The sequence below is a fragment of the Loxodonta africana genome, chromosome 12 (genome assembly GCF_030014295.1).
Source record: "Loxodonta africana isolate mLoxAfr1 chromosome 12, mLoxAfr1.hap2, whole genome shotgun sequence".
Classification (NCBI taxonomy): Eukaryota; Metazoa; Chordata; class Mammalia; order Proboscidea; family Elephantidae; genus Loxodonta; species Loxodonta africana.
The window spans coordinates 97,551,915-97,575,041 of NC_087353.1; the positions used below are offsets into that span (position 1 = coordinate 97,551,915).

The following is a 23,127-nucleotide window of genomic DNA, read 5'->3' on the forward strand; positions in this document are numbered from 1 at the left end:
GAAGAACAAGGTGGGAGGCCTCACACTACCTGATTTTAGAACCTATTATACCGCCAGAGTAGTGAAAACAGCCTGGTACTGGTACAACAACAGATACATAGACCAGTGGAACAGAATTGAGAATCTAGATGTAAATTCATCCACCTATGAGAAGCTGATATTTGACAAAGGCTCAAAGTCCATTAATTGGGGAAAAGACCATCTCTTTAACAAATGGTGCTGGCATAACTGGATATCCATCTGCAAAATAAATAAATGAAACAAGACCTATACCTCATACCATGTACAAAAACTAACTCAAAATGGACCAAAGACCTAAATATAAAATCTAAAACAATAAAGATCATAGAAGAAAAAAACAGGAACAACACTAGGAGCCCTAATATATGCCATAAACAATAAAATGTAACTAACAATTCCCAAGCACCAGAAGAGAAACTAGAGAACTAGGAGCTCCTAAAAATCAAACACTTATGCTCATCAAAAGACTTCGCCAAAAGAGTAAAAAGACAACCTACAGACTGGGAAAAGATTTTTGGCTATGACAGATCCGGTCAGAGTCTAATCTCTAAAATCTATAAGATACTGCAAAACCTCAACAACAAAGAGACAAATAACCCAATTAAAAAGTGGGCAAAAGATATGAATAAGCACTTCACCAAAGAAGACATTCAGGTACCTAACAGATACATGAGGAAATGCTCATGATCTTTAGCCATTAGAGAAATGCAAATCAAAACTACAATGAGATACCATCTCATCCCAACGAGGCTAGCATTAATACAAAATACACAAAATAATAAATGTTGGAGAGGTTGTGGAGAGACTGGAACACTTATACCCTCCTGGTGGGAATGTAAAATGGTACAACCACTTTGGAAATCAGTTTGGCGCTTCCTGAAAAAGCTAGAAATAGAAGTGCCACACCATCCATCAAGATAAGTTAGAGGCATCACATGAATAGATATATGCACACCCATGTTCATTGCAGCACTGTTTACAATAGCAAAAAGATGTAAACAACCTACTTGCCCAGCAACAGATGAGTGGATAAACAAATTATGGTATGTGCACACAATGCAATACTAGGCAACAATAAAGAACAATGAGGAAGCCGAGAAACATTTCACAATATGGATGAATCTGGAAGGCATTATGCTGAGTGAAATTAGTCGCAAAAGGACAAATATTGTATGAGACCATTATTATAAGAACTCAAGAAAAGGTTTTAAACACAGAAGACATTCTTTGATGGTTACAGGGGTAGGGAGAGAGGGGGAGGAGAATACACATGAAGGGAAGGACAACACAGAATACAGGGGAGGTCAGCACAACTGTACTAAACCAAAAGCTAAGAAGTTTCCTGGACACAACCAAATACTTCGAGGAACAGAGCATCAGGGGTGAGGGTCTGGGGATCATGGTTTCAGGAACGTCTAGGTCAATTGGCGTAACAAAGTTTATTAAGAAAATATTCTGCATCCCACTTTGGTGAGTGACGTCTGGGGCCTTAAAACTTTGCGAGTGGCCATCTAAGATGCATAAATTGGTCTCAACCCATCTGGAGCAAAGTAGTATGAAGAACACCAAAGACACAAGGAAAATATTAGCCCAAGAGTCAAAAGGGCCACACAAACCAGAGACTCCATCAGCCTGAGACCAGAAGAACTAGATGGTGCCTGGCTATCATCAGTGACTACCCTGACAGGGAACACTACAGAGAGTCCCTGATGGAGCAGGAGAAAAGTAGGGTGCAGACCAGGCTTAATGGTCTGACTGAGACTAGAGGAACCCCAGGAGACATGGCTCTGGGACTCTCTGCTAACCCAGAACTAAAACCATTCCCAAAGCTAACTCTTTCAGACAAAGATTAGACTGGACTATAAAACATAAATAATACTCGTGAGGAATGTGCTTCTTAGTTCAAGTAGATATACAAGGTTAAATGGACAACTCCTATCCAGAGGCAAGGTGAGAAGGCAGAAAGGGATAGGAGCTGGTTGAATGGACACGGGAAGCCCAGGGTGGAAAGGGGGAGTGTGCTGTCATATTATAGAGATTGCAACTAGGGTCACATAACAATATGCGTGTGAATTTTTGTATGAGAAATTAACTTGAGCTGTGAACTTTCCCCTAAACCACAATAAATACACAAAAAGAATCTTTGATAGTTACAAGAGGTAGGCGTGGGGATGGAAAAACACTAAATAGACAATAGATAAATGGTAACTTTGGTGAAGGGTAAGACAGTATACAACACTGGGGAAGCCAGCACACTTCGTACAAAGCAAGGTCATGCAAGCTCCATAGACACATCCAAACCCTCTGAGGAATGGAATTGCTAGGCCGAGGGCTGTAGGGACCATGGTCTCCGGAACACCTAGCTCAACTGGCATAACATAGTTTATAAAGGATATGTTCTACATTCTATTTTGGTGAGTAGCATCTGGGGTCTTAATAGCCTGTGAACGGCCATCTAGGACACTCCACTGGTCTCACCCCTTTGGGAGCAAGGAAGAATGAAGAAAAGTAAAGATACAAGTGAAAGATTAATCCAAAGGATTAACGGGCCACATCTACCACAGCCTCCACCAGACTGAGTCCAGTACAATTAGATGGTGCCCGACTACCACCACTGACTGCTCTGACAGGGATCATAAAAGAGGGTCGCAGACAGAGCTGGAGAAAAATGTAGAACAAAATTCTAACTCAGAAAGAAAGACCAGACTTGCCGGTCTGGCAGAGGCTGGAGAAACCCTGTGAGTATGGCCCCCGGACACCCTTTCAGCTCGGCAATAAAGTCACTCCTGAGGTTCACCATTCAGCCAAAGATTGGACCCATAAAAAAAAAAACAAGACTAAAGGGGCACACCCTGGGGCAAGGACTAGAACGCAGGAGGGGACAGGAACGCTGGTAATAGGGAAGCCAAGGTTGAGAAGGGAGAGTGTTGACATGTTGTGGGGTTGTTAACAATGTCATAAAACAATATGTGTACTGTTTAATGAGAAACTAGTTTGTTCTATAAACCTTAATCTAAAGTACAATAAAAAATAAAATAAAGTACAACAAATAAAAAAGGGAAAAAAAGGTCAATTCTGAGGCTTTGTCTGGCCAAGAAAGAGCAGGTTCTGGGACCGATCTGCAGTGAGGAAACTTGGCAACCTGGGGATAGGGAGCTATGTATTTGGCCTTTGCTACCTCCAGTGACCCTGGACACTCAGACCAAACTTCTTTACTGGAGCTTGGATGCTGTCCCCAGTCAGTCGCCTGTTCCAAATTCCCACCAACCTCTTCCTTCCGAAGACTTCCTCTACCCAGTGCTCACACACAAATCCCCTCCCAATTGTGTAGCTTTGTGGCTTCTCTCCGGCCATGCTGGCCTGGCCCATCTCCTAGTCCCCACGGGCCTGTCCCAGGTCTCCAACAGCTCACCTGTTGGAGACAAACCTCTTGAACTGCGTCTGAGATTGTCTCCAAAATGTATAACGTGGTAGTTAAGAGCACAAAAAACCACTTGCCGTTGAGTCAGTTCCAACTCATGGCAACCCCATGTTTGTCAGAGTAGAACTGTGCTCCATAGGGTTTTCAATGGCTGATTTTTTCAGAAGTGGGTTGCCAGGCCTTTCTTCTGAGGTGCCTCTGGGTAGACTCAAACCTTCAACCTTTTGGTTGGCAGCCGAGCACATAACTGTTTACACCACCCAGGGGCTCCAAGTTAAGATCACGAGCAATTCGTACTCTCTCAATAGATGTCACTTCCTAAACATCTCTTGATTTCATCTTCTCTCCTGTCCCCACCCTAGCCCAGCCACCATCATTCTTTTGGAAACAACTGCAGCAGACTCCTAACTGGTCAACCTCCATCCAGTTTGGCTCTCCCCAACCTCGCCAGCTAGTTCTTCTTAAAACCAAGTGCCTACCTCCGCCTTCCTCTCATTGTTCAAGCCCCTTACTGGTTACCATTTGTTGTTAGGATAAAGAAAAAAGTCCTTTCCATGACCTTGAAGTCCCTACATGATCTGGCCTCTGCTGACTTCTCCAGCCTCACATCCCACCATCCTCCCCTCTGGCTGTCTTTTCAGTCCCTTGAATTTGTCCCCCGCCCTCCAGCCATGGCCCTTGAAATGCTCTGCATTCTTTGCCTGGAATGCTACTCTCTTTCCTCTCTGCATAGTTATCCCATACTCAGCCTTTACCCCCCTGCTCAGGCATCACCTTTTCCAGGGAGCCTTCCCTGGCTTCCCGACGAGGTCATCCCCATTTCACAGGCTGTCAGACCACTGTGCCTCCTCCCGCCTATAATGAAGTCATAGCTGCACGTGTCCAGTTGTGGCGGCTCAAACAGCAACTCTCTGCCCACTTGGACAATGAGACCCTTGAGGGTAGGTTCAGGGTCTGTTCTGCTCACCCGATACACCCAGTGGCCAGCACATCCCTCTCCCATTGTAGGTATTCAACAAATACATTTGTGGAACAAATGAACGAACTCCTGTGCGAACTTGAGCAAATCTTCTACTCTGAGCTTCAATTTCCGCTTTTTACATGGAGGTAATAATACAACTATTGCTGTTATTAGCCTTGCAGCCTTTTTTGGTCATTATTTATATAATTTAATTTTTATTGTGGCAAAATATACATATTTGTCATTTTCACTATTTTCAAGTGTACAATTCAATGACAAACTACATTAGTCATATTTGTCTATTGTATAACCCTCACCACTATCCATTTCCAATGTTTTCATCACCCCAAACAGAAACTTAGTACCCCTTAAGAGATAACTCCCCATTTCCTCCTCCCTCCAGTCCCTGGTAACCACTGATGATAAACTCGGGTTTCTATGCATTTGCCTATTCCAGATATTTTATATTTAAGTGGCATCATACAAAATTCATTCTTTTGCGTCTGGCTTTTTTTTTTTTTTAATTGCACTTTAGATAAAGGTTTATAGAACAAACCAGTTTCTCATTAAACAGTTAGTTTTTGTATGACATTGGTAACAACCCCACAACATGTCAACAGTCTCCCTTCTCAACCCTGGGTTCCCTATTACCAGCTTTCCTGTCCCCTCCTGCCTTCCAGACACTGCCCCAGGGCTGGTGCCCCCTTTAGTCTTGTTTTGTTCCATGGGCCTGTTCAATCTTTGGTTGAATGGTGAACCTCAGGAGTGAACTCATTACTGAGCTGAAAGGGTGTCTGGGGGCCATACTCTCAGCGTTTCTCCAATTTCTGTCAGGCCAGCAAGTCTGGTCTTTCTTTTTGAGTTAGAATTTTGTTCTACATTTTCCTCCAGCTCTGTCTGGGACCCTCTATTGTGACCCTTGTCGGAGCAGTCAGTGTTGGTAGCTGGGCACCATCTAGTTGTACTGGACTCAGTCTGGTGGAGGCCGTGGTAGATGTGGTCCGTTAGGTGTCTGTTTTTTTTTACTCAGTATAACGTTTTCAAGGTTCAGTCATGTTGCAGCATCTATCAGAACTTCATTCTTTTTTACTGCTGAATAACATTTCATTGTATGGATGGACCACACTGGGTTTATCCATTCATCTGTTGATGAGCACCTGGGTTGTTTCAAACGTTTTGTTACAGGAAACTATTAAAAAAAAAAAAAAACTATTAGAGAACATTAAAAGCCAAGATTCTTAAATGTCAGCAATGAAATACCAAGGCCCACAGGAAAGCAACTCCTGACTGACAAGTTAAAAAACCTAAAAAAAAAATCTGAATTTCAGCTTCTAGCTGAGGTCTCCGAACTGTGACAGGAGGGGAAAATCTAGAGTTACTGGAGTATGTTTATTTATAAACAAGACACTTCTCCCAGACGAGGATTTTCTTTCCCACTCACAGAGACACAGAAATAATTTGTTAAATAAATTTACACATGGGGCCTTGGAACCAGCTCCTTCATGAGGCAAAGTTATAGCTGTTTACTAACAAATACAAAACTATCAATTGTCTTAATTGGCCTAATGATGTGTTTAGTGCTTCTGTCCCACCTCCTAGTTCGTTTAGTAGTTCCTGGGCTTTAAAAGTTTGTAAGCAGCCATCCAAGTTACAACTGGTCTCTATTAGCCCAGAGCCACAAAGGAAGAAGGAGGGTCAGGAATAGGAGGGGGATATGGAATGTGGGGCTAATTGCCTCCATGAACAGCTGCCTTCTTTCCCACGAGACCAGAAGAACTGAATGGTGCCCAGCTACCATTACTGAACATTTTGATCAAAGATTCTGTAGAAGAATCCTGATCAAAAGGGGGAAAAGGCAGAACAGAATTTCAGATTCTCATGGACTCAACTTTCTGGTGCCATGGAGGCTGGATGAACCCCTGAAACTACTGCCCTAAGATGATCTTTAAACCTTAAACCAAAAATATCCCCTGAAGTCTTGTTAAAACCAAAAATATCCCCTGAAGTCTTGTTAAAACCAAAAATGGTTCAACTTAACTAGTAAAGAATGTCTGCCTTGAGTATTGTGCTCTTTCAAGATCTAGCTATACGGGATCAAATTGACAACAGCAACTCAAAAGATTAGCTAGGAACCTTAGGGGGCAGTGAGTTTATGTTAATGGGGGAGGAACTCAGAAGAGAAGGGTGAGAATAGTTCCACAACTCAATTCAGTGTCACTGACTTGTACCTGTAGAAACTGTTGAATTGGTGTATGTTCTGCTGTATATATTCTCAATAACATAATAAATAAAATTTTTTCAAAAAACTATAAAATGTCTTAGGGCTGAATGAAAAGGCAGCTTGCAGGTTTCAGAACTAAATGAACAAAGAACAAAGGGATAACGGATCCCGGAAAGCACACAGCCCATGTCTGTAAGGGCTGACCTGCCCTATGATGTGTTTCCTTCAACAGCTGCGGTCTATTCTGACTCATGGCGACCCCATGTGTGCAGAGTAGAGCTGCTCATAGAGTTCTCAAGGCCGGGACCTTTCAGAAGCAGATCGCCAGGTCTGCCTCCAAGGCTCCTCTGGGTGAGTTTGAACCACCAGCCTTTCAGTTAGTCCAGTGCTTACCATTTGTACCACGCAGGGACTCTGTTGAGTTTCTAAGGGCTGCTATAACAAAGTGTCCCAAACTGGTGGCTTAAAACAACAGAAGTTTATTCTCTTACAGGTCTGGAGGCTAGGAGGCTGAATTCAGGGTGTGGCAAGGCTACGCTCTCTCTGAAGTCTCTAGGGGAGGATCTTCCTACTCCTCTTCCAAAAATTAAAACAAAACTAAACAAAAAAGCCATAGCTTTGGGCTTGTTGCTGAGAATATGTTTGTCAAGGTTGGAGAAGAGCACTGTCATGGTTTGACTTGTGTCTCCCAAACTGTGTGTCGACTTGGCTAGGCCATGATCCCCAGTATTGTGATCTGATGTGATTATCCTGTGTGTTGTAAGTTCTAACCTCTATGATGTTAACGAGGCAGGATTAGAGGCAGTTGTGTTAATGACGCAGGACACAACCTACAGGATTAGGTTGTATCTTGAGTCAATCTCTTTTGAGATATAAAAGAGAGAATCAAGCAAAGAGAAGAACCTCATAACCACCAAGAAAGTAGCATGGGGAGCAGAACGTGTCCTTTGGATCCTGGGTCCCTGCATCGAGAAGCCCCTAGAAGCCCCAAAGACCTTCCCCCAGAGCCAAAAGAAACAGAAAGCCTTCCCCTAGAGCTGGTGCCCTGAATTCAGACTTCTAGCCTCCTAGACTATGAGAGAATAAAGTTCTGTTTGTTAAAGCCATTCACTTGTGGTATTTCTGTTATAGCCGCACTAGATAACTAAGACAAGCACCAACTACCAGTTGCCGTCAAGTAGATTCCAGCTGATGGGAACTCCATGTGTGTCAGAGTAAAACCGTGCTGCATTGGGATTTCCATGGCTGTGATCTTTCAGAAGTACGTAGATCACGAGGCCTTTCTTCCGAGTGGATTCGAACCACAAGCCTTTGGTTAGAAGCAGAGTTCGTGCCACCCAGGGTCTCCTGGAGGAGAGCACAACTGTGCTTTATGGAACAGTTTGTTAGCTTCACTTCCAATTTAGACATATGGTGCCGGGCTCCAGTGCTTGTACCGTGGGCCAGCAAACATCAGCTGCATACGAGAGGGGTGAATGTGTTTTGAGAAGGAAGCACTGGCCGGCAGTGTTGAATGCCTCTGAAAGGTTAAGATGGGGGCTGAAAATGCCCATCAACTTTAGCATCTGCAGGTGATGGATGGCGTAAGTGGAGTCCATCGGCCGTGCAGGTGGGAGGGAGCCCATGGTGGGTAGAAGATGGGATGCACTACTGTGGAAATCTCTTTGGATATAAGCTGCCAGTGGCCTCACATAAAATTCAGGTTCACAAGAGGATCTAAGAAGATTTGTTCTTGTTGTTATGTGCCATCGAGTTGGTTTCTACTCACAGCAACCCTGTATGACAGAGTAGAACTGCTTCCTAGGGTTTTCTAGGCTGTAATCTTTACGGAGCCCTGGTGGCGCAGTGGTTAAGAGCTCAGCTGCTAACCAAAAGGTCAGCAGTTCCATCAGCCACTCCTTGGAAACCCTATGGGGCAGTTTCTATTCTGACCTATAGCGTTGCTTTAAGCTGGAATCTACTCGAAGACAACAGGTTTTTGGGGTTTTGGAATCTTTACAGAAAGGAACCCTAGTGGCACAGTAGTTAAGTGCTTGGCTGCCAACCAAAAGGTTGGCAATTCAAACCCACCAGCTCTTCCAAAGGAGAAAGATATAGTCTGCTTTCTTAAAAATTTAAAGAAAAAACAAAAAACATCCCATAGGATAGAGTAGAACTGCTCCAAAGAGTTGCCAAGATGTAGGTGGTGGATTCAAACCATCGACCTTTTGGTTAGCAGCTCTGCCTAAAGGTAACAGCCTTGGAAGCCCTATCGAAAAGTTCCACTCTGTTCTATAGCATTGCTATGAATCAACTCGACAGCAATTTTTTTTGTGTGTGTATGTTATTTATTTATTTATTTATTTTTTTTGTGAGCAGCACACCCACAGGGCCTAGGGCCCCACTTGTGAGGAACACTAATGATTCCTGGGTTTTAGTCTCTCTTCTCTCTCTGTTCTTCCTCCAGCTTTCTGTTAGATCCCTGTTCTGAATGTTAATGGGCCAAAATCAGCCCAGCTGTTTGGAACATTGCACCCAGTAGCGCTTGCTGCAGAAGACCCCTTTAAAGTGCTAAAAAGCAAATATGTCACTTTGAAGACTAAGGTGTGCCTGACCCAAGCCATGGTATTTTCAATCACCTCATATGCATGTGAAAGCTGAACAATGAATTTGGAAGACCGAAGAAGAATTGATGTGTTTGAATTACGGTGTTGGCGATGAATATTGAATATAACATCGACTGCTAGAAAAACAAGGAGCCCTGGTGGTGCAGTGGTTAAAGCACCCCACTGCTAACTGAAAGGTTGGCAGTTCGAACCCACCAGCTGCCCCGCAGGAGAAAGATGGGGCAGTTTGCTTCCAGATTTACAGCCTTGGAAACCTTATGGGGCAGTTCTACCCTGTCCTATAGGGTCGCTATGAGTTGGAATCGACTCGATGGCAGTGGGTTTGCCAGAAGAACAAACAAATCTGTCTTAGAAGAAGTATAGCCAGAATGCTCCTTAGAAGTGAAGATGACGAGACTTCTTCTTAAGTACCTTGGATATGTTATCAGGAGGGACCTGTCTCTGGAGAAGGACATCATGCTCGGTAGAGCAGAGGGTCAGTGAAAAGGGAGGAAGATGTTCAAGGAGACGGATTGATGCAATGGCTACAAAAATAGGCTCAGACATAGCAACGACTGAGGATGGTGCAGGACCAGGCAGCGTTTCGCTCCGTTGTACACAGAGTTGCTATGAATTGGAATCAACTCGACAGCACCTAACAACAACAGCAGCAGCTCCTGGCTTGAGTAATGGACCAGCTGGCTTCTGGGTAAACCCAGGTCCCTTTTGGGGAGTCAAGCCTCACACTCCCAGAGCATTCTGAGTATTTGAAATGTACCCATGATTTATGTTATCAGATATAGTAAGACACACAGACCTGGAAATGACTGTCACGAAAGAGGACGTGGCCCAAGCCGTGATGTTTTCAACAGCTTCATATGCTCGAAAAAGCTGAACAATTGAAAAGGAAGACCAAAGAAGAATTATGGTGTTGGCAAAGAATACTGAATAAACCCCGGACTGCCAGAAAAATGAACAAATCTGTCCTGGAAGAAGTACAGCCAGAATGCTCCTTAGAAGTGAGGATGGCAGGACTTCCTCTTACGTACCTTGGATGTTTTATCAGGAGGCACCTGTCCCTGGAAAAGGACATCATGCTTGGAAAAGCAAAGAGTCAACGAAGGAGAAGAAAACCCTCAACAAGATGGATTGTCACAGTGTCTGCAACAATGGGCTCAAACTATCTACTACTGTGTGGATGGCACAGGACCGGGCAGCGTTTCCTTCTATTATACATGGAGTCACTGTGAGTCCTATTGGACGATAGCTAACAAGAACATTATACTCACAGCTCCCCAGGTAAGAACACAGCACGCCACGAGGCAGGGCCACACAGGACAGGTAACAGCAATCTGGAACTGTAGGAGATGGCTTCTATACGGCAAGCAAGTTGAGATTAACTAGCTTTCTCAGGATTCCTGGGGATTGGCTGTTTTGAATAATTCTGTAGGCACGGGGCCTGAGTACCTGGCCCTGGGGCCATCAGGGTAGGTGGTTAGTGACCCAGGAGCCTGAGAGCCCATTAAGTGGAGTGGGTGGACAGTGGATTTATTCAGCTGCTCAAGAAAGGGAACTGACCACCCTCAAGTCAGACCCTCAAAACTGTGTCAAGATAGATTTTAAGAAAAACCACATTACACTGAGGGAATATGTCCTGGCACTCAAAGGAAGGCCTAAGTTACAGCACTGCTTCCACAAATGTTGCAGGAAAAGACGACTTCTCTCCTCCTTTCTCTCTAAAGCCTTAAAACCATCCAAGAGCCTACAGGATTCATATAAATGTCTTTTTTCTTTTTCTCTTTGAGATTTGCTCTCAATTACTCAGTAGAATTGATGGCAAAAGTCCATGAGTTCATGAGGGCCTGAGCATTTGGTTGGCTTTTGTCTTCATGTGTGCATTCATTTCCTAGGGTGCCTATAAGAAATTATCACTAACTAGGTCACTCCAAGCAACAGAGATTTATTGTCTCACAGTTGTGGAGGCCACAAGTCTGAATTTAGAATGTTGGCAGGGCCAGTCTCTCTCTGAAGGCTTTAGGGGAAGATCCTTTCTTGTCTTTCCAGCTTCTGGTGGCTCCAGGCGTTCCTCGGTTTGTGGCAGCATCACTCCAATCTCTGCTTCCGTCATCACATGGCCGTCTTCTCTCTATGTGTCTGTCTGTGTCTTTCTTCTGTTTTTATAAAGACATCAGTCACACTAGATTGGGCCCACCCTAATGACCTCATGTTAATTCAACTAATTCTATCCACAAAGACCCTATTTTCAAATAAGGTCAGATTCACAGGTAAAACCAAAACCTAACTCATTTCTTTAAAGTCAGTTCCAACTCATAGCGACCCTGTGGTCAGAGTAGAACTGCCCTATAGGGTTTCCCTGTGGAGCCGCTCTACTCTGCACACATGGGGTCGCCATGAGTAGGAACAGACTTAATGGCAACTAACAACATCTATTTAGTTAGATAGTCATCCAATAAATTCTCTGAGGTAGGAGAACAATCTAGATTTGGACCTGGAACTGCTATCGGAGGTCCCCATAGCCAGGCCTTTCTTCCTAGTGCATCTTAGTCTGGAAGCTCTGCTGAAACTTGTTCAGCATCCTAGCAACACGTAAACCTCCTGTGACAGATGGGCAGTAGCCGTGTATGAGGTACATTGGCCAGGAATTGAACCCGTGTCTCCTGTGAGAAAGGAGAGAATTCTACCACTGAACCACCAATGCCCATAGTAAACACTCCATAAAATTATTGGATAAATTAACAAGAAAACTAATGTTCTAAGAAATGAAGTCCCCAAAGCCAGACAGCTGGGAAACGTCAGACTGGGGATGGGGTTTAATGCCTTCATCTTCTGTCTATGCCAAGCCACGTCCAGGTAAGAGTGTCAGGGGCTCCTGAGGTCGGAGAACAATCTAGATTTGGACCTGGCACTGCTATCTGAGATCCCCATAGCTTTTGGATGGCAATACCCCTTGGTTGGAGTTTGTCTTATTGCATGGTTTTCCTTGGGGCCTGATTCTCCGGGAATGTCTGCCCAATGCAAGCCCCTGGAACACGTGTGCCCCCGGAAGGGCAGACAGACAAGAACAGGGCGCACTGCAGCAAAGATGTCGCCCTCTGTCATTATGCTGGGTTTAATTGCGATTTCTTAATTAACTCACTTAGATCTCCATTAAATGCTGCCTCCAGCCCATCTGTAAGCCGAGCTGGAGCTGCTCACATTTCTCGTTCATGAAAAAATCAGCTTCCTAGAGCATTTTGTTTCTTCTCTCCAGTAAAAAAAAAAAAAAAAAAAAGCAGCATTTCATAAATGCCTGAGCAGTTTTGGGCTCTCACAAAAAAATAAAATAATTTTTTTTTTTGCCTTTGGCCAAAAATCAATAAATTAATCAAATAAATCACATTGTTGGTTGGATAGCAAAAACTCCAAGGACAGGTTTTTAGTGAAAAATGGTCAAGGACTTCTTGGCAAGAAATCTTGAACACAGGAGCCCTGCAGGCAAAATTCACCCACTGTTGACACCGAATGTGCAAGCCTACGAATTATTTTTGTTTTAATTATTCCACTTTATTTTTATTCCATTGCTTTTTTAAAAAATTGTGGTAAAATACATATAACATAAAACTAGCCACTTCAACCCTTTATAAGTATATAATTTAGTGGCATTACTTACATTCACCGTTATTGTGCAACCATCTCTATCATCATGTCCGAAACGTTTCCATCACCCCAAACAGAAACACTGGACTTATTAAGCAATACTTTCCCATTCCCCCAGCCTCCCAGCCCCTGAAAACCTCTGATCTACTTTCTGTCTCTGCGTTTGCCTATTCTACATGTGCCATATAAGTGGAGTCATACAGTATTTGCCCTTTTGATCTGGCTTCTTTCACTCAGCATCACGTTTTCAAGGTTTATCCATGTCATGGCGTCTATCAAAACTTCATTCTTCTTTATGGCCGAATAATATTCCATTGTACAGATATTCCACATTTTGTTTATCCATTCATCCACTGATGGACACTTGGGTTATTTTCACCTTTGGCCATTGTGAATGATGCTGCAGTGAACATTGGTATCTCGTACTTACAGAAAAACACGGCCAGTGTGCTTGGAGCAGAGCGAACAAGAGGTGACAGAGCCCAGAACACGTGGGGCTTTGAGGGTCAGCAAACTTCTGACTTTGACACTGAAAAAGAGGGGAACCACAGTAGGGTTTTGAGTGGGAGAGTGACATGATTTTCCCTAGGTTTTAACAGAATCTTTTTGGCCACTGTATGCAAAACAGTCTCAGGCCAGGGTGGTGGCAGTGGAAGGGATGAGAAATGGTAAGGCCAATAGGATTTCCTGATAGACTGGATGTGGGTATGAGTGAAAGAGGAGCCAAAGGTGACTCCAAGGTGCTTGGCTTGAGCAAGCAGCGGAATGGTGAGGCCATCAACTGAGACGGGGCAGGCCACAGGTGGAGCAAGTTGAGTTGAGGGGTGAAGATTAAGAATTTCATTTTGGGTAGTTTGAGTCTGAGAAATCTATTAGACATCCATCTTAGTTTCCTCATGCTGCTCTAACACAAACACAGGTCGCCCCGACTTAGGCTGGGGTTCCATTCCGATGACTCTATTGTAAGTCAGTTCTGTCATAAGTCGAATACCTCATTTTTTTTTTTGGTTCTCACTATTATTGCCTTTTGTTATCAGTATCTTTATAAATCATAACACTGAACACCTGTGAGGGAACACCTGAGAATGATAACATCAGCAAATTACACACTGCACCATTGTATATAGTATCTATTACTAATGATAAGATGTACAAAAACAAACAAACGACAGTCGTTAAGTGCAGTTGGTTGTAACTCGAATACATTGTAAGTCAGGGGCTACCTGTACCACAAGTGGGTGGCTTTAAGAGACAGAAATTTATTTTCTCACAGTCTAGAGGGCTAGAAGTCTGACTTCAGGATGTGGCTCTAGGAGGAGGTCCTTCCTTGTCAGTAGCCCCGGAAGTTCCTTGGCATTCCTTGACATCTGTCTCCCTCCCGTGTGTGTCTCTGTGTCTATTCTGCTCTTACTGTAACTCAGAAGTAATTAGATTCAGGATCCACCCTACTCTGAATTGGCCTCATTAACATCACAAAGAAAACCCCTATTTCTAAACAGGGTCAATTTACAGGTACAAGGGTCAGGATTTTAACACATATTTTGGTGGGGGGGGGAGACACAATTCAGTCCACAAAACCATCCAAATAGAGATGCTGAGTAAGCAGTTAGAGAACTATGAATCTGGAGTTGAGGAGAGAGAGTTGAGCTGGAGATATAAATTTGGAAGTCATTGGCATATATGTATAATCAAATCTAAGATGTAAAGCACATAATTATTTTATGTACCATTAAGAAATTTTTAAAAATCACATTAAATAATGATATATCATTGATTGTGAAACTGATGCCAATTTCAGAGACGCTCATATGTGGGGAAAAAATGTGTGTCCTAGAATTAATGAAATAAGGAGTGTAGAATGTAAACCTCTGCCACTGGATAGGATCATAAATGGAGTGTGTGTGGATAGAGAAGAAGAGAGGAGAGAAGACTTAGCCCTAGGGAAGAATCTACAAAGGAGAGAGAAAGGGCAAGTGAGCAAGGAAGGAAACAAGAGTGTGGGTCCCTGGGAGCCCAGTGAAGACAGAAGGAGGGAAGGACCCACTGCTAACAGCCAAGGAAGTTGAAAGTAAGCCACTGGATTTAGAAATGTGGTAGTCATTTGGTCTTGACAAGAGCAGTTTAGGCGAAAGAGTGGGGCAGAAGCCTGATTGGAGTGGGCAGAAGCAAAAGTAGGAGAGCAATTGGAGGCAGAATGTATGAACAATTTTTTCAAGAAGTTTTGTTGCCCTGAGGTACAGAGAAGAAAGATGGTAGCTGATAGGGAAGTGAGGTCAAAATAATTTGTTAACCACTTTACTGAGGTATACATGACATACAATAAATTGCATACATTTAAAGTATACAATTTGATAAGCTTTGATATATGTACATACCTGCTGTCTTAGTTACCTAGTGCTGCTATAACAGAAATACCACAAATGGATGGCTTCAACTAGCAGAAGTTTATTCTAGTAGGCTAAAAGTCCAAATTCAGGGTGCTAGCTCCAGGGGAAGGCTTTTTCTCTCTGTCGGCTCTGGGGAAAGGTCCTTGTCTTTGATCTTCCCCTGGACTAGGAGCTTTTCAGCACAGGGACCCCGGGTCCAAAGGACATGCTCTGCTCCTGGAACTAGTTTCTTGGTGGTATGAGGTCCTCCTGTCTCTCTGCTTGCGTCTCTCTTTTATATCTCAAAGGAGATTAACTTAAGACACTAATCTTGTAGGTTGAGTCCTGCCTCATTAAAAAAGTTGCAACTAACCTCACCTCATTGGCATCATAGAGATAGAATCTACAACACATAGGAAAATCACATTAGATGACAAAATGGTGAATAATCACACAATACTGGGAATCATGGACTAGCCAAGTTGACACATTTTTTGGGGGAACACAATTCAATCCATAACACCTGTGAAACCGTCACCTCAATCAAGGTAGTAAACATATTCATCAGGCCCAAAAGTTTCTTAGTGCCCCTTGGTAATCTCTTCCTCCCACCAGCCCCCATCTGATTCCCTTAACCTCTGATCCCCTGTTTCTCCCCAAGTAGATTAGTTTACATTTTCTAGAATTTTATGTAAATGGAATCATGCAGTATGTAATCCTTTTAAAACTTCCTACTTCACTCAGTGTATTTTGAGATCCACCCATGTTACGGTATGTGTCAATAGTTCAGACCTTTTTATTGCTGAGTAGTATTCCATTAAATGAATATACCACAGTTTGTTTATCCACCCACCAGCTGATAGACGTTTGGAATGTTTCCAGCTTTGGGCTTGAAGACAAAGCCGCTGTGAACATTTGTGTCCAAGTCTCTGTGTGGACATATGCTTTCATTTACATTGTAACACACTGCCAACTGTTTTCCAAAGAAAATTAAATTCAGGAAGTAAGACATGTTGAAAGTAACCTAAGAACCCATGGGAACTGCTTAGTAGTTGGGCAACTCATTTCCTGTTGACTTAGAAAAAGTGAGTCAGCAGTGAATAGGAGTTCTAGTTTCCCTATATCCCTACCAACACTTGACAGGGTCAGTGTTTTTATTATTTATGCCTGTACAACTTTTTACAGGTATACAACTTACTGACATTAATTACATTAATTGGCTGTGCAACCATTACCCTCAATCAGTGCCAATTTTCCCACGCCATAAGCAGCATATCAAGAAATCAAAAGACGCATTACATTGGGCACATCTGCCTCAAAGGACCTCTTTAAAGTGTTGAAAAGCAAAGATGTCACCCTGAAGACTAAGGTGCACCTGATCCAAGCCATGGTATTTTCAGTCGCATCATATGCATGTGAAAGCTGGACAATGAACATGGAAGGCCGAAGAAGAGTTGACGCCTTTGAATTGTGGTGTTGGTGAAGAATATTGAATATACCATGGACTGCCAAAAGAATGAACACATCTGTCTTGGAGGAAGTGCAACCAGAATGCTCCTTAGAAGCACGGATGGCGACACTGCATCTTACATACCTTGGACATGTTGCCAGGAAGGATCAGTCTGTGGAGAAGGACATCATGCTTGGTAAAGTAGAGGGTCAGCATAAAAGAGGAAGACCCTCAACGAGATGGACTGACACAGTGGCTGCAACAATGGGCTCAAGCAAAGCAACGATTGTGAGGATGGCGCAGGACCGGGCAGTGTTTCGTTCTGTGGTATGTAGGGTCGCCATCAGTCAGAACCTGCTTGATGGCACCTAGCAACAACAACAACATAAGCAGAAACAGTGCTCCATAGCGATTACAAACCCCCACCCCTGGTAACCACTAATAGACTTCCTTCTCTATACGTTTGTCTTATTCCACTCAGCATAATGTCTTCAGGGTTTATCCTTGTTGTAACATGTATCAGGACTTCATTTCTCTTCTGGCTGGGTAGTAGTCCATTGCATGTATGCTCCACATTTTGTTTATCCATTCAGTTGTTGATGGATGTTTACGTTGTTTCATGGTCAGTCTTTTAAACATTTTAATTGGTGTGTAGTGGAATCTCATTGTAGTTTTAATTTGCATTTCCCTAATGACTAATGTTGTTAAGCATCTTTTCATAAGCTTATTTGCCAACCATACTGATAATTATTTTTTAAGATAGGATAAATAAAAGCATGTTTGTAGGCTGACAGAGATACCTCCCAGGGAGTGAACATTTGATGATATAGGAGAAGGAAGGGAATGCAATTGAAGCCCGTAAATGAGCCCGAGGGCATGGGACACAGGAGGGGTGGCTGGAGACAGAATATGGACATTCATCTATATAAAGGCGGGAGGCCGAGTGTTTGGGTGCAGATGTTGATAGTGGACAGATGTGGTCTGGGGACCCTGGAGACGTTCTCTTCTGATTGTTGCTACTTTCTCTCCTAAGGAGCAAACAAGGGCATCTGCCAGGAGTGAGGATGGAGGGGGCTTTGAGGAGACAGGACAGAAACGAAAGAGTGGTCTGGGGAAATGAGAGAGAGAGAAAGAACAGTGAGTGTAGAGTATGATTTCCTGGCAGAAATTTTTACTTGCTTTGAGCACTTTAGAGTAGCCCTGGTGGCCCAGTGGTTAAGCACTCAGCTGTTAACTGAAAGGTCAGCAGTTTGAACCTACCAGCCAATCTGTGGCAGAAAGATGTGGCAGTCTGCTTCTGTAAAGATTTACAGCCTTGGTTCTTGAGAAATAGTATAAACTGAGAAGAACACATTCTTTTGTGGTTACGAGAGGGGGGAGGGAGGGAGGGTGGGAGAGGGTTATTTACTGATTAGTTAGTAGATAAGAACTACTTTAGGTGAAGGGAAGGACAATACTCAATACAGGGAAGGTTAACTCAACTGGACTGGAGCAAAAGCAAAGAAGTTTCCAGCATAAACTGAATGCTTCGAAGGTCAGCGGAGCAAGGGCGGGGGTTTGGGGAGTATGGCTTAAGGGGACTTCTAAGTCAATTGGCATAATAAACTCTATTACGAAAACATTCTGCATCCCACTTTGAACTGTGGCGTATGGGGTCTTAAATGCTAACAAGCAGCCATCTAAGATGCATCAATTGGTCTCAACCCACCTGGATCAAAGGAGAATGAAGAACACCAAGGTCACATGATAACTATGAGCCCAAGGCAGAAAGGACCACATGAACTAGAGACTTACATCATCCTGAGACCAGAAGAACTAGATGGTGCCCGGCTACAACCGATGACTGCCCTGACAGGGAGCACAACAGAGAACTCCTGAGGGAGCAGGAGAACAGTGGGATGCAGACCCCAAATTCTCATAAAAAGACCAGACTTAATGGTCTGACTGAGACTAGAAGAATCCCAGCGGTCATGGTCCCCAAACCTTCTATCGGCCCAGGACGGGAACCATTTCCGAAGACTACTCATCAGACATGGAAGGGACCGGACAATGGGTTGGAGAGAGATGCTGATGAAGAGTGAGCTACTTGTATCAGGTGGACACTTGAGACTATATTGGCATCTCCTGTCTGGAGGGGAGATGCGAGGGTAGAGAGTGTTAGAAACTGGCAAAACGGTCACGAAAGGAGAGACTGGAAGAAGGGAGCAGGCTGACTCATTAGAGGGAGAGTAAATGGGAGTATGTAGTAAGGTATATATAAGCTTATATGTGACAGACTGACTTGATTTGTAAACTTTCACTTAAAGCACAATAAAAATTATTAAAAAAAAAAAAAAGATTTATAGCCCTGGAAACCCTATAGGGGTAGTTCTTCTCTGTCCTAAAAGGTTGCTACGAGTCAGAATTTCAGACTCAAAGGACCTGCAAGATGTAGCGGGCTGTGGCTGTATTTTGACACCATTGGACTTGACCTGGGATTCCCATTAACCAAATTTGGTGTCATCATGACCCAGTAACCCGATCTTGCCACCTTGAGCCTCTTTGTAAGTGCTTAAAGGTGCTTTTTGGCCAGTGTCAGCACAATTGAGAAGTATGATTCACAAATACCTGAATTATTTACGTTTTTGATCTATTCGAATGAGAACTTGGCCCAAAAGGATAAATTATTAAACACCTGGGTGCGATCTTAGAGGACACTGTCTAGAAAATCGGGGCACGGTGAATTTTCTTGCTGGTTTTGTTTCTTAAAGGTGATGAGCCTTTTCTAACAATTTGCAATTGCTCCCAAAATGAAAGGTGGTAATACCAAATGACATTAATACCAAATGGCACTAGCATCGTAGAACACAGAGGAGAAGAGAAGCCTGACTAATTGAACAAAGAACAGCAATCCCCACCTGGCCCGAAAGCCACTGCTTTTTAGAGATCACGAAGCTAGTCCATGGGGGCCATGTCATTCTCTGAGCTTTTCAGGCCAAGGTTTTTTTTTAATTGTGGTGAAATACGTGTAACAAAAAGTTTGCCATTTAACCATTTTCAAATGTACAATTCAGTGACATTAATTATGGTCACCATATTGTATAACCATCACCACTATCCTTTTCTAAAAGTTTTTCATCACTCATACAGAAACTCAGTATGACTGAAGTAGTAACTCCCCACCTCCTCCTCCCCCAACCCCTGGTAGCCTCGAATGAACTTTGGTCTCTGTGTATTTGCCTAGTCTAAATATTTCATGTAAGTGGGATCACAAAATATTTGTCCTTTTATGTCTGGTTCATTCATGCGGTAGCATGCATCAGAGCTTCATTCCTCCTTATGGCTGAATAATATTTCATTGTATGAATGGACCACATTTTATTTATCCATTTTACACTATACTGTAGTCTATTAAGTGTGCAATAGCATTATGTTTAAATAGACAATGTACATACCTTAATTAAAAAATATTTTATTGCTAAAAAATACTAACCATCATCTAAGCCTTCAGTGAGTTGTAATCTTTTTGCTGGTGGAGGGTCTTGCCTTGATGTTGATGGCTACTGACTGATCAGGGTGGTAGTTGCTGAAGGTTGGGGTGGCTGTACCAGTTTCTCAAAATAAGTCGACAATGAAGTTTGCCACATCAATGGACTCTTCCTTTCACGACGGATTTCTCTGTAGCATGCAATGCTGTTTGATAGCATTCTACTCACAGTAGAACTTCATTTAAAATTGGAGTTAATCCTCTCAAGCCCTGCTGCTGCTTTAGCAACTAAGTTTATATAATATTCTAAATCCTTTGTTTAGCAACTAACTTTATATAATATTCTAAATCCTTTGTTGTCATTTCAACAGTGTTCACAGCATCTTCACCAGGAGTAGGTTCCATCTCAAGAAATCACTTTCTTTTCTCATCCATAAGAAACTACTCCTCATTCATGAAAATTTTATCATGAATTCAGTCACATCTTCAGGCTCCACTTGTAATTCTAGTTCTCTTGGTATTTCTACCACATCTACAGCTAGTTCCTTCAATGAGTCTTGAACCCCTCAAAGACATCCATGAAGATTGGAATCTACTTCTTCCAAACTCCTGTTAATGTTGATATTTTGACCTTCTCCCATGAATCACAAATGTTCTTAATGGCATCTAGAATGGTGAATCCTTTCCAGAAGGTTTTCAGTTTACTTTGCCCAGATCCACCAGAGGAATCTCTGTGGCAGCTATAGCCTTATGAAATGTTTCTTAAATAATACAACTTGAAAGTCAAAATTATTCCGTGATCTGTGGGCTGCAGAATGGATGTTGTGTTAGCAGGCATGAAAATAACATTAATCTCCTTGTACATCTCCATCAGAGCTCTTGGGTGACCAGGTGCATTGTCAGTGAGCAGTGATATTTTGAAAGGAATCTTTTTTTCTGAGCAGTAGGTCTCAACAGTGGGCTTAAAATGTTCAGTAAACCATGTTGTGAACAGATGTGCTGCCAGCCGGGCTTTGCTGTTCCGTTTACAGAGCCCAGGCAGAGTAGACTTAGCATAGCTCTTAAGGGCCCTAGGGTTTTTGGAACAGCAAATGAGTGTTGGCTTCAACTTAAAGTCCCCGGCCACAGTAGCCCCTAACACGCGAGTCGGCCTGCCCTCTGAAGCTCTGAAGCCGGGCGTTGACATCTGCTCTCCAGCTGTGAAGGTCCTGGACGGCCCCTTCTGCCGATAGAAGGCTGTTCTGTCTGCACTGGAAGCCTGTGGTTCAGCGCAGCCGCCGTCATCAGTTGTCGTAGCTGGAGCTCCTGGATAACCTGCTGCAGCCTCCATATCAGCGCCTGCTGCTTCGCCGTGCACGTTTACGTTATGGAGACGGTGTCTTTCCTTAAAGCTCATGAACCAACCTCTGCTACCTTCAGACTTTTCTTCTGCAGCCTTCTCACTTCTGTCAGCCTTCATAGAATGGAAGAGAGTCAGGGCCTTGCTCTGGATTGGGCTTTGGCTTAAGGGAGTGTTGTGACTGGTTTGATCTTCTATCCAGACTACTAAAACTTTCTCCATGTCAGCAATAAAGCAGTTTCACTCTCTTATCATTCGTGTGTTCGCTGGAGTAGCATTTAAATTTCCTTCCAGAACTTTTCCTGTGCATTCACAACTTGGCTGTTTGGTGTACAAGGTCTAGTTTCAGCTTATCTCAACTTTTAACATGCTTTCCTCACTAAGCTTAATCATTTCTAGCCTTTGATTTCAAGTGAAAGATGTGAGACTCTTCCTTTCACTTGAACACTTAGAGGCCATTGTAGGGTTATTAATTGGTCTAATTTCAATATTTTCATGTTTCAGGGAATAGGGAGGCCCGAGGAGAGAGAGAGATGGGGGAACTGCCAGTCAGTGGAGCAGTCCAGAACACACACAACATTTATCGATTAAGTTTTCGGTCTTACGGGTGTGGTTCATGGTGCCCCAAAACAGTTACAACAGTAACATTAAAGATCACTGATCACAGATCACCATAAAAGATACAATAATAATGAAAAAGTTTGAAATATTGTGAGAGTTCCCAAAAGGTAACATAGAGACATGAAGTGAGCACATGCTGTTGGAGAAATGGAGCCGATAGATTTGTTTGACGCAGGGTTGCCACAAATCTTCAATTTGTAAAACACACAATATCTGCAAAGTGCAACAAAGCTAAGTGCAGTAAAATGACGTATGCCTGTAAAGGTCCTCCCTTGAAGGAACTTAACAGCTGGTTAGAGAAACATTTAACCACTAAATACACAAATAAATATGGCAAGCGGTGTGAAGGAAAAGAAGAGGTTGGTATGACTGAAGTAACAGCTGGGGTTCAGAGATGGCTTCATTGAGGAGATACTGTTTAACCTGAGATATGAAAGGTGCTCAGGGGATTAACCAGGCAAAGGTGTTGGAGTGGGGGAGCATTGGGATGCGTTGGTCATTGGGGGAGTGGTCCAGACAGAAGCAACAATATATGTGAAGACCCTGAAATACATCTTGTCCTAAACACAGTGAGAGGTTGTATCAGTTTTCTATTGCTATTTTAAAAAACCTCTCTAAAACTTAGCTCCTTTGAAGAACAACCTTTTGTTTGCTAACAACTTCGTGGGTCAGTGATTTGGATTGGGCTCAGCTTGGATGGCTCATTAGCTAAACCCACTTACATGTATGGGGTCTCAGTCAGGAATACTGAGACAGCTAGGATAGCTAAGCCTCTGTCTCCAAATGGTCTCTCATTCTTTTTTTTTTTTTTTTTAATTGTGGTGAAAACATACACACCAAAAAATTCACCAGCACTGCTTCCACATTTACAATTCAATGACATTGATTACATTTTTCATGTTGTGCCATCATTATCAGAAACTCTGGTGCTGTAGGTTAAGAGCTAGGGCTGCTAACTGAAACGTCAGCAGTTCAAATCTACCAGGTGCTGCTTGGAAACCTTATGTGTGGTAGTTCTA

The 23,127-nt window shown here is 43.1% G+C and overlaps 1 long non-coding RNA gene across 1 annotated transcript; it reads right to left on the reverse strand.

The window, feature by feature from the left end:
* Positions 1–2,775: 2,775 nt before the first annotated feature.
* On the reverse strand, positions 2,776–17,625 carry LOC135233014 (uncharacterized). Its single transcript, XR_010323712.1, has 4 exons — positions 16,827–17,625; positions 13,297–13,395; positions 10,027–10,100; positions 2,776–5,592 (listed from the first exon to the last, which is right to left on the reverse strand). It is a non-coding gene; the product is annotated as an uncharacterized LOC135233014 (long non-coding RNA).
* Between the last annotated feature and the right edge of the window lie 5,502 nt (positions 17,626–23,127).